This window comes from Rhinopithecus bieti, unplaced genomic scaffold (genome assembly GCF_001698545.2).
Source record: "Rhinopithecus bieti isolate Rb0 unplaced genomic scaffold, ASM169854v2 scaffold_6380, whole genome shotgun sequence".
Lineage (NCBI taxonomy): Eukaryota > Metazoa > Chordata > Mammalia > Primates > Cercopithecidae > Rhinopithecus > Rhinopithecus bieti.
The window spans coordinates 2,941,073-2,957,628 of record NW_016806642.1 but is presented as its reverse complement, the minus strand read 5'-3'; positions in this window follow the sequence as shown (position 1 = coordinate 2,957,628).

Here is a 16,556-nt window from a genome sequence, read left to right as displayed (position 1 = left end):
CCAGTCAAAGGGCCAGTGGGTCAGTCCAGGGGTCCTTGGTAGATGTTGTGAGTTGAGCTCATTTGGGGTTCCATTTGTAAGACCATCTGTAGCTTGATGGCCTCAATCCTGAAGGAAACAAATTTGACAAGGAGGTTAAAAATACAGGGCCTGAAGGCAAGTAATAGCAAAATGGCTGTCATGGGACCTAGAAAGGGGAGAAGCCATGTCGCCCAACTCCAGAGGTTGGCATAAGAGTTTGAAAGGCATTGTCTGATTTCAGAAGCCTTTTCCTATAAATGCTAGGTGGTGTCTCGTACTCTCCCTGACTGGTTAGTGTAAAAACAACACTATTCCTCTAAGAAGGTGCAGAGTCCTCCTTTCTCAGCCGTGAGGAGGTCTAGGCCTCAGCAGTATTGGAGAATCACTGCTGCCAAAGAGTCTATTTGGGATTGTAGAGTAAGGATAGATTTAGTTATTTCTTGCAAACAGTCTGAGAAATCCTTTGAGAGTATGTGGTAGTAGGATAGCAAAGTGGACAAACCTGCTTTTCCAGTTCCTGTAGCAGTGGCCATCCCTAAACCTATAAGCAGGGGTATTACTTGTATGGCCCTGCACTGATAGACTTGAGCTTTGAGGGGCACTGATAAATTCTGATTTCCTGGGGCAATGTCGGTGTTGGGACTTAGGAAGATTAAGGTGCAGGTGCTTGTCCAGTTGGTGGGGAGGCAGATATAGGTTGAAATCCATACAAGAAGAATATGCCTTGACTGGGTAGACAGAACGGGTTATGTATGTTGAAAAGTTGTGTGAGTTTGTTGTTTTCATTTTCCCATACTCCTAGAGTACTTGCCAAGGTAGCTCCGGAGCGGCTGGAAAGGGATGTTGGGAGCAAACTGAGTGGCTCCCTGTGTTCTATCTTCCCATTGGAGAAAAAAACCATTTTGTATCTACTCGGAACCATTCAAGGGAGTGATTGAAAGTGGGGATGAGAAGACATTCATTAGTGGTGGGGGCACTGCTGCAGGAGGTCCAGGGGTGAATGGTCATGCAGGGAGTATGTTTGCCATTACAAAACCCAGACTGTTTATTAAGCAGGGAGGAGGTGATGATTTTTGGAGTCCCTGAGAAGCAGACAAGTCGCCTGAATGGAGCTGTTTGGGTGACTTGGAAGTTACTACGATCAGTTGGGGCTTGAAGTTGTAGAGTGTAATTACACTGATGGGATAGTAGATGCCCCAGGGGGAGGCCTGATAGCAGGTTGCGTTGGATGTTTAAAAGGGCTTGGAGGCCGGGCGCGGTGGCTCAAGCCTGTAATCCCAGCACTTTGGGAGGCCGAGAAGGGCGGATCACGAGGTCAGGAGATCAAGACCATCCTGGCTACCACGGTGAAACCCCATCTCTACTAAAAAATACAAAATCTAGCCGGGCGAGGTGGCAGGCGCCTGTAGTCCCAGCTACTTGGGAGGCTGAGGCAGGAGAATGGCCTAAACCCGGGAGGTGGAGCTTGCAGTGAGCTGAGAGCCGGCCACTGCACTCCCGCCCGGGCGACAGAGCAAGACTCCGTCTCAAAAAGAAAAAAAAAGGGGGGGCTTGGAAAGTTAAGACGGTATTTGTAGTTGCAGGGTTGTGTATGGACTTCTTTTTGCTCATGTAATAGGTGAGGTTGGAAATGTAAGAGCATAAAAGTTGGATTGTGCATCCTGTTAGGGTATTCTTGGTCTTATTAGAGTTGAGGAAGTAGGCTAATGATTGCATATTTAGAAGTTGGAAAGGGTCTTTTCCTTCATAATGGGGATGGTAGGTTAAGTTAGTAAAGACCCAGTTTTTTGCAGGAACAGGAGTGGTAATGTAAGCAGTGTCTGATAGAGAGATACAAAGCCAACAGTCATTTGTCAGGGAAGGATTGGACTGGTTTAACAGAGAGTGGGTTAATTTGAGAGTCTTGTAGAGGTAATTAGGAGCTAGTGGAAGGGGAGGAGCAACTATGTGGGGTATCCAAGGAAGCAGAAGGGATAGATAGGCAAAGAGTAAGTAGGAAGGTAAAGAAGGTACCATGGAAGATGAGATCATTTTATCCAGTCTGAGTTAATGGTAGGAGTAAATTGCTGTCAGAAGGAAGGATGAAAGAAAAAAGGTTGACGTGATTAGGATTTTCATCCTGGCAGGAGCTACAGTATATAGACCTACTGCAAAGAGTATGGCTAGTATACTGGTTAATAATGTGATGAAACAGTGAAAGGGTTCCATTAAAGGGGCAAGGAGAGGTGTTAAAGATTATGTAGGTTTTCACTTATCTTTTGAAGTAGGAAGGGGTTTTCCTCAAGATCAGCTGTAGGAGTCTTTTTAGTCTGGGATGTTTCCTTCCAAAATAGAAGATGCAAGGCCTCCAGTGGCTCACAGGGGTATCAAGGCTGGTCTGGCTGATCTTGGGTCTCCTGAGCTGTTGGTCCCGTAGGTTGCTCAGGGGGTGTCCAAAGTTTAACTCGGGTGTAGTGAATCCAAGATTCCACTCCTGCCACCTTAACTACAGTGGGGGTAGAGAGGATTACTGAGTATGGTCCTTCCCACAAAGAATCCATAGATGGGGAGATAGAGGGGAGGGATTTGACCAACACTAGATCTCCCAGTTGAAACAACTCCATTCCCTCTTCTCTGTGACATCCTTCACATAGGATTTAAGGTTTTGTTGATATTTTGCCAAAAAAGTTATATCTTTGACCAAGTTGACCATTTCCTGATCAAGTAGGAGGTCATTTGTGAGAAAAGGTCGTCCATACAGCATTTCATATGGACTGAGCCCCATTTTGTGAGGAGAATTTCAGATTCTCAACAAGGCCACGGGCAAGACAGTAGGTCATGGGAGATGAGTTTCTTGTGTTAGTTTCCTTAGGTGCCTCTTGAGTGTTTCATTTGCCTTCTCAATCTTCCCTGAGGATTGTGACCTCCAGGCACAGTGAAGGTGATATTGTTTCCCTAGTGCCCTGGAAATTCCCTGAATTATCATGGCTTTAAAAGCCAGACCATTGTTGCTTTGTAAGCTTTAGGGAAGTTCAAATCTAGGAATTATTTCATAAATTAGGACTCTAACCACTTCCTGAGCCTTCTCCGTCTTGCAGGGGAAGGCTTCTATCCAATTTGTAAAGGTATCAATACAGATCAACAAGTATTGAAATCCCCTTGACTGAGGCATATGGGTGAAATCTAATTGTCAGTCCTCTCCAGGATAGTGCCCTATTCTTTGTTCCCCCAGAGGGGCCTTATGATGGACCAAGGGATTATTCCTTTGGCACACCTCACAGGCTTTGACTGCTTGTTGAATGGTCCGGAGGAGATTTGGCCCTGTAAACAGGGATTGAGCCATTTGATGAGTGTTCTCAACACCCATGTGAAAAATTTGGTGGAGGGTTTTAAGTATTTTCCACTGACTGGCTTTGGGTACGAATACCTTTTCCTCTTCTGTCATTAACCACCCCCAGGGGAGAAAACTATACCCCCGCGAAAGTCCCCGTTCTGTTTCGGTTGGGGAATACTGGGGCTTAATCTCTTGGAGAGGTTTGTTCCATACCAAGTGTCCTTCCATAGGTATTTCTAATGGGAAGTTCTGCCTGGCAACAATTTTGGCCTCAGCGTCTGCCCAGTGGTTTCCTTCTGCCTTTTCTCCTTCAACTTTTTGATGGCTTCAGCAGTGTAAGACTACCACCTCCTTGGGTTTTTGCACTGTGTGCAATAACTCCATGATTTCCTTGTAGTATTTAATAGGGGTTCCCCCAGAGGTCAGGAACTCCCTTTCTTTCCATATTGCAGCATGAGCATGTAGGATTAGATAAGCATACTTGCTACCTGTATACACGTTTATTCTTTTTCCCTTTCCCACTTCTAAGGCTCGGGTAAGCACCACTAGTTCTGCTAACTGGGCACCAGTCCCTGGGGGAAGAGACTTACTTTCAAGTACTGTTACATCACTAACTATGGCATAACCTGTCCTTCATATCCCATTCTCCACAAATGAACTTCCATCAGTATATAGGTTAAAGTCAGGATTAGCTAAGGGGACTTCTTAAAGATCCTCTCAGATGGCATAGGTCTGGGCTACAATTTGTTGGCAGTCATGCTTGATTGGTTCCCCATGATCTGGGGAAAAAGTGGCAGGGTTGAGGGCTGTACACATGCGTATTTGAAACACTGGTCCCTCAAGGAGTAGTGCCTGTTATCTAAGCAGGCAACTGTCTGATAGCCATAAACTTCTGTTGGCACCTAGTATGCCATTTACATCATGAGTAGTCCAGACAGTGAGATCCTTTCCTTGTATTATTTTGATAGCCTCTGATACTAAAATGGCCACCACTGCAACTACCCATAAACAGTAAGTCCAGCCTTTTGCTACTACATCAATTTCCTTACTTAGGTATGCCACTGGTTGTGGGGTTGTCCCATGAGTCTGACTAAGGACTCCAAGAGCTATTCCCACTCTTTCTGTGATGTATAAAGAGAAGTTTTGTCCTATGGGAAGGCTTAAGGCTAGAGATTGTGCTAAGACCTGCTTTAAGATTTTGAAGGCTATTTCTGCCTCTGGTTCCCATTCTACTAGATGAGTATTTGCCCTCTGAGTCTCCTTGATTAGAGTATAGAGTGGCCTGACCATCTCGCTGTATCTAGGGATCCATAGTCGGAAAAAGCCAGTGATTCCAAGGAACCCCGCAAATGTTTTAATGTCTTAGGGCAAGGATAAGTCAGTATAGGCTGTATTCCTTCCTTGCTGAGGGCCCTGGTTCCTCTGGCTAAGATTATGCCTAGATATTTGACTTGTTGTAGGCAGAGCTGGGCCTTTGATTTAGACCCCTAGTACCCTTGATTAGCTAGAAACTTCAAGAGATCTAGAGTAGTCTGCTGGCATGAGGCTTCCAAACTGGTAGCCAAAAGTAAATCATCCACATACTGAAGGATCAGAGTGCCCGGACTTGAGAAGTGACTTAGATCTTAAGCCAGTGCCTGACCAAACAGATGAGAGCTATCCCTAAACCCTTGAGGCAACACCATCCACTTAAGCTGGGACATGTGGTCTGTGGGATCCTCAAAGGCAAAGAGAAACTGGTAGTCAGAGTGCAGGGGACTTCAGAAGAAGGCATCATTGAGGTCCAGAACAGCGAACCATTCTGCTTCCTCTGATATTTTAGAGAGCAGGGTATGGGGCTGGATACAGTGAGATATAGAGGAATTACTGCCTCATTGATGAGTCTAAGATCTTGCACTAGTCTCCACTGACCATTCAAGTTTTTGTACTCCTAGAATTGGGGTTGCAGTGACTGTTGCATTTTCTTACTAAGCCTTGAGCTTTTAAATGTCTAACAATATCCTGTAATCCTTTATGAGCTTTAGGTCTTAAGGGATATTGCCTTTGATAAGGAAAAGTAGTGGGGTCTTTTAGTCTGATTTGGACTGGATGGGCATTTTTTGCACTTCCAAATTGTCCTTCCAATGCCCAGACTTCAGGGTTGATTTCCTCCTCAAATAGGGGACAACAAATGGGTATCTTGTCCCTCATATTCATATAGATAATAGCTCCAGCTTTGGCTAATATGTCCCTCCCTAATAAGGGTGTGGGACTTTCAGGCATAACAAGAAAAGCATGTGAAAAGAGCAATGTCTCCCAATCACAACTGAGGAGGTGGGAGAAATACCTGGTTACAGGCTGTCACAGGATTCCTCGGATGGTAACTGACCTTGAAGACAGTTGTCCAGGGCAGGAGATTAACACTGAGAAGGCTGCACCAGTGTCCAGGAGGAAGTCAGTTTCCTGGTCCTGAATGGTTAAACTTACCCGGGACTCAGTGAGGGTGATGACATGAGCTGGAGCTTGCCCCGGGCACTCTCATTCCCATTGTTGGATCATCTGGTTGGGGGCTTCTGGACAAGAGAACCTTGGTCCTCTGCAGTGTGCCTTCCAGTGATTGCCTGGGCATAGTGGACATGGGTGAGGGGACTGCTTGTTTCTCATTGGACACTCTTTTTTAAGGTGTCCTTGCAAACCGCACTGATAGCAAGCCCTAACAAGTGATTGGCCTGCTCCATTTTCTGTCCTCTCTGAACCACCAAGGTTTGTCTCTCTGAGGGCCATGACTAAGGCCTTTCTCTGATCTCGCTTTCCTTTTTGGCCTGTTCGTCTTGGTCCCTATTATAAAACACCAAGTTTTCTAGGTTTAATAATGCCTCCAGATTTTGTTCAGGGCCAGGGCTCACTTTTGGAGCTTTCTCCTGATATCTGTGGCTGATTGAGTAATAAACTTATCTTTGAGGATCAATTGACCCTCAATGGAGTCGGGTGACAGGGAAGTTTATTTTCTTAAGGCCTCCCATAGCCACTAGAGGAAAGCAGAAGTATTTTCTTCCTTTCCCTGAGTTATGGTGGACATCATTGAATAATTCATGGGTTTTTCCTAATTCTCCTTAGTCCTTCTAGAACACAGGTGAACAGATGTTTGCCACTCCAGTCCCCATGATCTAAGTCTAGGTCCCAGCTGGGGTCCATACTGGGGGTGGCTTGCTGACTGGTAGGGAATTTGTCCCTTTCTTCGGCTGTCATTCTATCATTTACTTGACTAAGATACAAGCTATTTCCAAACTCTCAGGCTAAAGATAAAGCCGCATTCTTTTCATTAAAAGCCAGGGTTTAATCTAACAATAGCATGACATCTCTCCAAGTGAGGTTGAAGGTTTGCCCTAGACCCTGTAGGACATCTATATACCTATCAGGATCATCTGAAAATGTCCCCAGGTCTACCTTGAACTGCTTTAAATCAGAGAGGGAGAAGGGGATATGTACCCAGGTTGGGCCAAATTCCCCTCCCCTTACAGCTTGAAGGGGACATAACTGATAGTCCGGTGGGGGTGGGGGGGTGGTCCCTTGGAGATTTCTTTGCTTTTCCCTTTTGGGTGGGGGAGATTAGAGGAAGCTTATCATTAATAGGAAGGGGAGCTGTAGGGAGGCAAGGATTTGAAGGTCACTGAGAGGTCCTCCTGTGGGATGTAAATTGCATGCTTTGCATAGTTGTGGATTATCCTTCAATGAAAAGAAAGCTTGGATATAAGGTATTTCACTCCATTTGCCTTCCCTTTTACAGCGAAGGTCAAGCTGCAGGATAGTACTGTAATTTGTACTTCCCTGAGGTGGCCATTTTTGCCCATCAGAGAATATTGGGCCAGGCTGTAGTACAGAAAAAAATTAAGCTCCTTCTTTTTCAGGGTTTGTGAATCAAATTGATCCCAATGGCTTAGGGTGCATTTCAAGGGTGAGCATGTTGATGCCTAAGTGTTTCCCATCTGAAAGAAAAAAATGCCTATGATTTTGGTTTGTTTGTTTTTTTGTTTTCCCTGCCCAAAACCCGCAATTGTCCCTGGACCCTGCTGTTTGAAATAGTTGTGCTCACTGAAGCAGCAGCAGAAACACTAGTTTTCCTCAGAGACCACAACGAGGACCAAGGAAGGTCGGATTTAGTGGCCCTTACCAACGAATTCTCGAAAACCTGCACCCTTGCCTTTCCTCTTAGACCACAAAGAGTACCGAGAAAAAATAGATTTAGTGGCCATTACCGACACATTCTCGAAAAACTGTTAGAGCCCTAACCATTCTCCTGTTAGTAATGGGAACTTACCCTTGTCCTGTGAAGATGATATGCCTCAAAATGGAGTGGAGGGCCATACTTTGAGGGAGGGAAGGGATCTCCAGGGTTGGAAGAGTGATGTCTTTTGTCCTCACTTCTGATCATATGAATGGGAAGATTATAATCTCTGAGGCTCCTCATGCCCTAGCTTTGGGAATAGCCTTTGTTAGGCCTGCTAGTCTAAGGAGGGATCCTAAAATTCCAGATAGTGTCCCTGCAATGGGGCTTTGGCCAAAAATTATGTCTTTCTGATTGGTGAGCCCAGGTGCCTAAAGAATGGAACAGAGTCCCAAAATTTATACTAGAAATCATTCTTATAGGAGAGACTAGAAGAGCACCAGCACCAGGGACAGGGAGTGGTTTTTAGAAGCAGGACTAACCTCAGAGAAGAGGGGTGGGAGGAATTTTGTCTGACAGGCATTAGGACCCAGGAGGGAAGAGTCAGGATAGATAGGATAGATGGGCGAGTCTCACTTGAGTGACTTAATTTTGAGAATTCTGCTCATGGCTGCAGGGTCAACCAACTTTTTGCTGGGACCATGGAGCTGAATGGCTTTCCTCTCTGTCGACCCTCAGCTCAGCCCAGAAGTGCAGGAAAAGTGGAAGCTGGTTCCAGGCAAACCAACTCTTCCAACTCCAAAGAGTCAGAGGTTGTTAGAGAGCCCTTTCCCAGAAAGCCTGACACTCATGTCTTTAGTCTGACAGATGCCTAGTGTTTAGCCCCTGAATTATAAGGAAAAATAGGACAGAATAGCAAGTAAAAGGATATCACCGTGTGGTGATATCCAGGACAAGCCTCCAAGATGACTATGCTGCCCTGGGAAGCGACAGACATCTGGCAACCTGCTCAGGTTCCCTTCCACGCTGTGGAAGCTTTGTTCTTTCACTCTTCACAATAAATCTTGCTGCTGCTCACTATTTGGGTCTGTGCAATCTTTAAGAGCTGTAACACTCACCACAAAGGTCTGTGGCTCCATTCTTGAAGTTAGCAAGACCATGAAATCACCAGGAGGAACCAACTCCAGACACAGTTGTACTAATTTACATTTCCACCAAGATTATACAAGTGTTCTCTTTTCTCCACATCCTTGGTAACACTTGTCTTTCATCTTCTCGATAAAAGTCATTCTAATTGGTGTGAGACAATATCTTATTGCGGTTTTAATTTGAATTTCCTCAAATGATTAATGATGCTGAGCATTTTTTCACAAATCTGCCAGTCATTTATATGTCTTCTTTTGAAAAGTGTCTGTTCAGGTCCTTTGCCCATTGTTAAATCAGGTTTTGTTTGTTTGTTTGTTTTTTTCTTGCTATTGAGTTTTTTGAGTTTCTCATATATTTTAGATATTAACCTCTTATCAGATGTATGGTTTGCAAATATTTTTCCTACTCCGTGGGCTGTCTCTTCACTTTTGTTAATTGTTTCTTTTGCTGTGCAGAAGTTTGATGCAATCTGTTGTCTATCTTTCCTTTCGTTTCCTGTGCTTTTGGATCCATATCCAAAACATCATTACTCAGACCAATGTTGCAGAGCTTTTCCCATATGTTTTCTTCTAGTAGTTTTATAGTTTGAGGTCTTGAAGTGTGGATGTCAATGGATAAAGCTGTGCTTAACTGAGCAATCTCTTGTTCTTTGATCAGGAAGATAACAGTGTGATGATGCAGGTACCCCAGGGACTCCAAATTTAACAAAGGGGATTTCCAGTTTTGGGGTATAGTATTGGCTGAGATTCAGGCTTCCCTGGTCTAGCATCATCAATATGAGCCTAGGTATTTGTTTCCAGCAGTGGCTGTGGTGTGGACACCTCCTCCACAAGGGGTTTTTGAGCCTGAATCTTTGGCTCTCCTTGGAATTCTGTGCACTCCCTAAGATCTGTGTTAAATTTCTTTTCTGTTTAATCTAGTTAGGGTGGATTCTGTGTTTGCAACTAAGAACTCAGATGACATATGGATCATCTGAGCTATGAAATGGTTTAGGTCAGTATCCTTGACCTATACAAGCCCCTCATCAGTAACCAACATAGTGGTCTTTCACCAACTTCTGTCTTTCACCTCCTTGGTTAGATAGATTCCTAGGTATTTTATTTTTTTAAGCTATTATATAAAGAGTTGAGGTTTTTAGTTGATTCCCAGCTTGGGTGTTGTTGGCATATAGCATAGCTACTGATTTGTGTACATCAATTTTGTATTCTGAAACTTTGCTGAATTCATTAATCAGCTCTAGGAGCTGTTGGGAGGAGTCTTTAGAGTTTTCTAGGAATATGATCATATCAACAGCAAACAGCAACAGTTTAACTTCCTCTTTACCAATTCAGATGCCCTTTATTTCTTTCTCTTGTCATATTACTCTGGTTAGGACTTCCAGTACTATGTTGAATAGAAATGATGAGAGTGGGCATCCTTGTTTTTTTCCAGTTCTCAGGGGAAATGGTTTCAACTTTTCCCCATTCAGTGTATTGTTGGCTGTGGGTTTGTCATAGATGGCTTTGATTACTTTAAGGTATGTACCTTTGATGTAGGTTTTGCTGAGGGTTTTACCCATAAAGAGATACTAGATTATGTCAAATGCTTTTTCTGCCTCTATTGAGATGCTCATGTAATTTTTGTTTTTAATTCTGTTTATGTGGTGTATGACATTTAATGACTTGCATATGTTAAACCATCCCTGTATCCCTGGTATGAAACCCACTTGATCATGGTGGATTGTCTTTCTGATATGCTGTTGGATTCAGTTAGCTAGTATTTTGTTAAGGATTTTTGCATGTATGTTCATCAGTGATATTGGCCTGTATTTATCTTTTTTTGTTATGTTTATTCCTGGTTTTGGTATTAAGGTGATACTGGCTTCATAGAATTATTTAGGAAGGAGTTTTTCTCTGTCTCGTGGAATAGCGTCAATAGTATTGGTATCAATTCTTCTTTGAATGTCCGATAGAATTCAGCTGTGAATCTGCCTGGTCCTGGACTTTTTTTTGTTGGCAAATTTTTAGTTACCATTTCAATATTGCTGCCTGTTATTGGTCTGTTCAGAGTTTCTCTTTCTTCCTGGTTTAATACAGGAGAGTTGTATATTTCCAGGAATTTATCCATCTCCTCTAGGTTTTCTAGTTTGTATGCATAAAGGTGTTCGTAGTAGTCTTGAATGATCTTTTGTATTTCTGTGGCATCAGTTGTAATGTCTCTTGTTTCATTTCTAATTAAACTTATTTGGATCTTCTCTCTTCTTTTCTTGGTTAATCTTGCTAATGGTCTATCAATTTTATTTATCTTTTCCAAGAACCAGATTTTTGTTTCATTTGCCTATGGCATTTTTTGTTTTGTTTTGTTTCAATTTTATCTAGTTCTGCTCTGATCTTTATTATTTCTTTTCTTCTGCTGGGTTTGGGTTTGGTTTGTTCTTGCTTCTCTAGTTCCTCAAGGTGTGACCTTAGATTGTCTATTTGTGCTCTTTCAGACTTTCCTCTCAGCACCACGTTTGCTGTATCTCAGAGGTTATGCTACTATTATCATTCAGTTAAGAGAATTTGTTGACATCCATCTTGATTTCATTGTTGACCCAATGATCATTCAAGAGCAGGTTATTTAATTTCCGTGTATTTGCTTGGTTTTGAGGTTTCTTTCTGAAGTTGATTTCAAATTGTATTCCACTGTGGTCTGAGAGAGTACTTGATATAATTTCAATTGTCTTTAATGTATTGAGACTTGTTTTGTGGCCTATCATATGGTCTGTCTTGGAGAATGTTCCATGTGCTGATGAATAGAATGTATATTCTGCAGTTGTTGGGTAGAATGTTCTGTAAATATCTGTCAAGTCCGTTTGTTCTAGGGTATATTTAAATTCATTGTTTCTTTGTTGACTTTCTGTTTTGATGACCTGTCTAGTGTTGTCAGAGTATTAAAGTCCTCCACTATTACTGTGTTGCTGTCTATCTTATTTCTTAGGTCTAGTGGTAATTGTTTTATAAATGTGTGAGCTCCAGTGTTAGGTGCATGTATATTTAGGATTGCAATATTTTCCTATTGGGTAAGTCCTTTTATCATTATATAATGTCCCTCTTTGTCTCTTTTAACTGCTGTTGCTTTAAAGTTTGTTTTCTTCTGATATAAGAATAGCTATTCCTCCTCACTTTTGGTGTCCATTTGCATGGAATATCTTTTTCCATCCCTTTTTCTTAAGTTTATGTGAGTCCTTATGTGTTAGGTGAGTATCGTAAAGACAGAAGATATTTGGTTAGTGAATTCTTATCCATTGTGCCATTCTGTACCTTTTAAGTGCTACATTTAGGCCATTTATATTCAATGTTACTATTAAGATGTGAAGTACTATTTTATTCATCATGCCATTTGTTGCCTGAATACCTGGTTTTTTTTAAATATTTTATGTTTTTGTTTTATGGGTCCTGTGAGATTTATGCTTTAAAGAGGTTCTATTCTGGTGTGTTTTGAAGATTAATTTCAAGATTTAGAGCTCCTTTTAGCAGTTGTGATAGTGCTGGCTTGGTAGAGGCAAATTCTCTCAGCATTTGTTTGTCTAAAAAAGACCTTATCTTTCCTTCATTTATGAAGCTGAGTTTCACTGGATGCAAAATTCTTGAATGATAATTATTTTGTTTAAGGAGGCTAAAGATAGGACCCCAATCCTTCCTAGCTTGTAGAATTATTGCTGAGAAATCTTCTGTTAATCTCATAGGTTTTAGTTTATAGATTACCTGATGCTTTTACCTCACAGCACTTAAGATTCTTTTCTTTGTCTTGACTTTACATAACCTGATAACTATGGGCCTAGGTGATGATCTTTCGTGATAAATTTCCCAGGTGTCCTTTGAACTTCTTGTATTTGGATGGCTAGATCTCTAGCAATACTGGGGAGGTTTTCCTCAATTATTATCTCAAATATATTTTCCAAACTTTTAGATTTCTCTTCTTCCTTGCAAACATCAATTATTCTTAGGTTTCGTAATTTAACATAGTCCCAAACTTCTTGGAGGCTTTGTTTATTTTATTTTATTCTTTTTTCTTTGTCTTTGTTGGATTGAGTTAATTTGAAAGCCTTGTCCTCAAGCTCTGAAGTTCTTTCTTCTACTTGTTTGATTCTATTCCTGAGACTTTCTAGTGTATTTTGCATTTCTCTAAGTGCATCCTTCATTTCCAGAAGTTGTGATTATTTTTAATTATGTTATTTCACTGAAGATTTTTCCCTTCATGTATTGTATTATTATTATTTTTATTTATTAACTGGGACTTCACATTTCTCTGGTGTCTCCTTGATTAGATTAATAATTGACCTTCTGATTTCTTTTTCCAGCAACTCAGAGATTTCTTCTTGGTTTGAGTCCATTGCTGGTGAGCTAGTGTGATCTTTTGGAGGTTTTAATAAAACTTTGTTGTCATAGTTTCAGAGTTGTTTTTCTGTTATTTTATTTTATTTTCTCATTTGGGTAGATTATGTCCGAGGGAAGAGCTGGTGCTCAAGGATTGCTGTTCAGATTCTTTTCATCCCACAGGGTGCTCCCTTCCTTTAGGGATATGGCTCCCTGAGAGCTGAACTATAGTGATTGTTATTTCTCCTCTGGATCTAGTCACCCAGTGGAGCTATCAGCCTTCCAGCTCTTATGAGGGGTTGTCTGCACAGGGCCCTGTGAACCATCTTCAGGTCTCACAGCCATGGATACCAGCATCTGTTCTGATGGAGATGGCAGGGGAGTAAAGTGGACTCTGTGAGGGTCCTTGGTTGAAGTTTTGTTTATTGCGGTAGTTTTGTGTTGGTTAGGCTCCAGCCAGGAGATGGTGCTTTCAAGAGAGCATCAACTGCAGTAGTATAGAAAGGGTCAGTTGGTGGGTGGGATCATAGAGCTCCCAAGAGACCATGTTCTTTGTCTTTGGCTACCAGGGCAGGTAGAGAAAGATGATCAGGTGGGGGCAGGATTAGGCATGTCTGAGCTCAGACCCTCTTTGAGCAGGGCTTATTGTGGCTGCTGTGGAGGATGGGGGTGTGGTTCTCAGGCCAATGGAGTTATGTTCCCAGGGAGATTATGGCTGCCTCTGGTGCATCATGCAAGTCACCAGTGAAGTGGGGGAAAGCCAGAAGTTAGTTGCAGTCCTCACTCAGCTCCCATGCAGCCCAAAAGGCTGGTCTCACTCTCATCATGCCCCCTAGTAACACCAAGTTTATTTCCAGGCAGCTAGTGATCAGGGCTGAGAACTTACCCCAGGCTGCCAGCCTCCCTGCTGAGAAAGCAAGTAGGGCTTTCAGGTTTTGTGCCTCCCTGCCTGTGGTAACTTCTGTGCTGAGTCTGCTCCAATTCCCCAACCCCCACCGCCCACCACCAGGGTTCTGTCCAGGAAATGTCACATTCAGCCAAAATTGTTACACACTTCAGCTAGAAGTTTTCTTCTGCCTGTAGTCTTTTCCCAGTTCCTCTGGCAGCCCTCCCCAAGGACCCCTGTGAGACAAAGTCAGAAATGGCTTCCCTGGGGATCAAGAGCACCCACAGTGCTCTTCCCACTGTTTCTTCTACCCCTATATTTCACTTGGCTCTCTAAATTTGTCTCAGCTCTAGGTAAGGTCAAATTCCTCTTCCATGATTTGGACCTTCAGGTTCCCCAGTGAAGGTGCATGTTTGGGGGCAGAAGAACCCCATTTCAAACTTTGGATACTCATAGTTCTTCAGGTGTCTCTTGGAGCATGCAGTGGCAACCCACTTGCTTCAAAGGGTCTGTGGATTCACTTGGCTTTCCTGGTATATTGCAGTAGTTCTTGGAGCAAAAGTTCATGATGTGAGTCTCCATATGCTGCTCTTTCCATCTGAGTGGGAGCTGCAAGTTAGTCCTGCCTCCCAGCTGCCTTTTTTTTTTTTTCTAACCCTGCCTTTGGTCTTTCTTAACAGCAGGAGAGACTCCCTTCATCCTCTGCCTTTTATAGTTTTGGTGGTGTTTATTCGCCCTTGTTACAGTCACCTAGCTCAAGGCTTATTGTAGTCTCGCTCATTCTTATTTTCCCTTTCTGTCTGCATTCCTTTAGCTTTCATTGACCACCTACTGTTTGCCAGACACTAAAGACATGGAAATGAAAATATATTATACTCCCTTCCAAGGAACTGACAGTATTCTCAAATGACCAGCAAGCAAACAACAACTAAAAGGGTGTATGATGTTAAGTCATCTACAGCAAAGTAAAATAATGCAATAACTAAAGGCATAGGCTTTCGAGTCAGACTCACCTACATACAAATTCTGGCTCTGATGTTAGCTGCTGATTTTTGCTAAATTATTTAATCCCTTAAACTTCAATTGCCCCATCTAAGAAATAAGGTTAATAATAAGTAATGCATAGGGTGATTGTGAACATGAAATAAAATAGCATACACTAAGTACTTAATAAAGTGCCCAATTTTTTGTAATATTCAATAAATATTATTGTTAAAAACAAGCTTGTCTGATGATGTCAGGAAATCCCTCGCACAGGGAAAATAACATTATTACTAAAAGGAAGCATTCTTAATCTAAGCAGGCAGATGCACCTGTGCATTTTGTTTCTTAGTCAACAATTATTCATTTTAAAAGACTGTTTCTTGTAACTTCCTGGGATGAGGAGTATCCTGTTTTGATTCTTTTATTTTGCAAACAGAGAAAATGTCAGAAGCTAATTAGCTCATCCAAGTGCATACCAGTTTTATTATTTAACCAGTAAAGGCTTTCTGTGAGAAAAGATTGTGCAGTTAATCTACATTAAATAATTACTCTGTACAAAGCCTTGTGGGGGATATAGAAATGTAAAACCACTAAGAGACACCATGTGGTGTCACTGGGAGTGAATGTTGATTCCAAGATGAGCACTCCACAAAGGCAGAAAAGATGAAACTGTCATTTTGTGTGTCAGACTAGAGTGACAGGTATAAAGAAGAGATCATGGTCAAGAGGGATGATCAGAAAATACTATCACAAAGGAAGTGAACTTGAAAACCTGGGCTTAAAAATGAATGGAATTTAGACAATGGGTAGAGAAGGTATGGGAATGTGTTAGGAAAAACAGAATTTGAGCAAAGGGCATTGTGGTGAAGACACACAACACTCAAGAGAAATCAAGCTGGCAAATTTTCTTTGTGCAGTTAAGAGGTCAAATGACTTTCCCAAGGTCACACAATTATTTAGGACTAGGATGAGGTCTTCTAATTTGCAGTTTTACTTGTTCTCCCATGTGTAAGATTTATAACTGATGATTGGGTGTTACAAGAAGGGCAATATTTCATCAGCCTCAAAGAAATGAGACAAAAAGACTGCCTCTAAGGCTTATTGGATACAGTTGTGGTTGCCTAAAAATTCCAGCAGACACATGTTCACCTTCTGTGGCTGAACAGGACCATCCTGTAGGAAGGTTGCTACTGCCGACCTGGTACTCCCACCACAACCTGACTCTCCGACTCTTGAGTGTGTGGCTTTATGGGAATATCCAAGGCCATAGGACTTCCTCAGGGTAGCCGTAGCACATGGCCACAAAAAGTGGTTTGGGCCAAATACACTACCATGGCTCTTCAGAGGGACAGCAGTGCAGGGAGCATTTCTGGACTTTATTATCCTGGATTGAGCAAAATTTGTGAGTTTCCAATTAGAGTTAGCTGTGCCTAGTGTTGTCTTTTTAAAAAAAAAAAAAAATATTTTAGGTTCGGGAGTACATGTGAAGGTTTGTTACATAGGTGAACTCGTGTCACAAGGGTTTGTTGTACAGCTTATTTCATCACCCATGCATAAAGCCCAGTACCCAGTATGATTTGGGCTTCTCTTCTTCCTCCTATCCTCCACCCTCAAGTAGACTCCAGACTTCAATCCCCCAAAGCTGACATTTTAAACCAGCCCAAAATATAATAATGGTAATCCAAAGTCATGTATGACTTCTCTTTTTTTTTTTTTTTTTTTTTT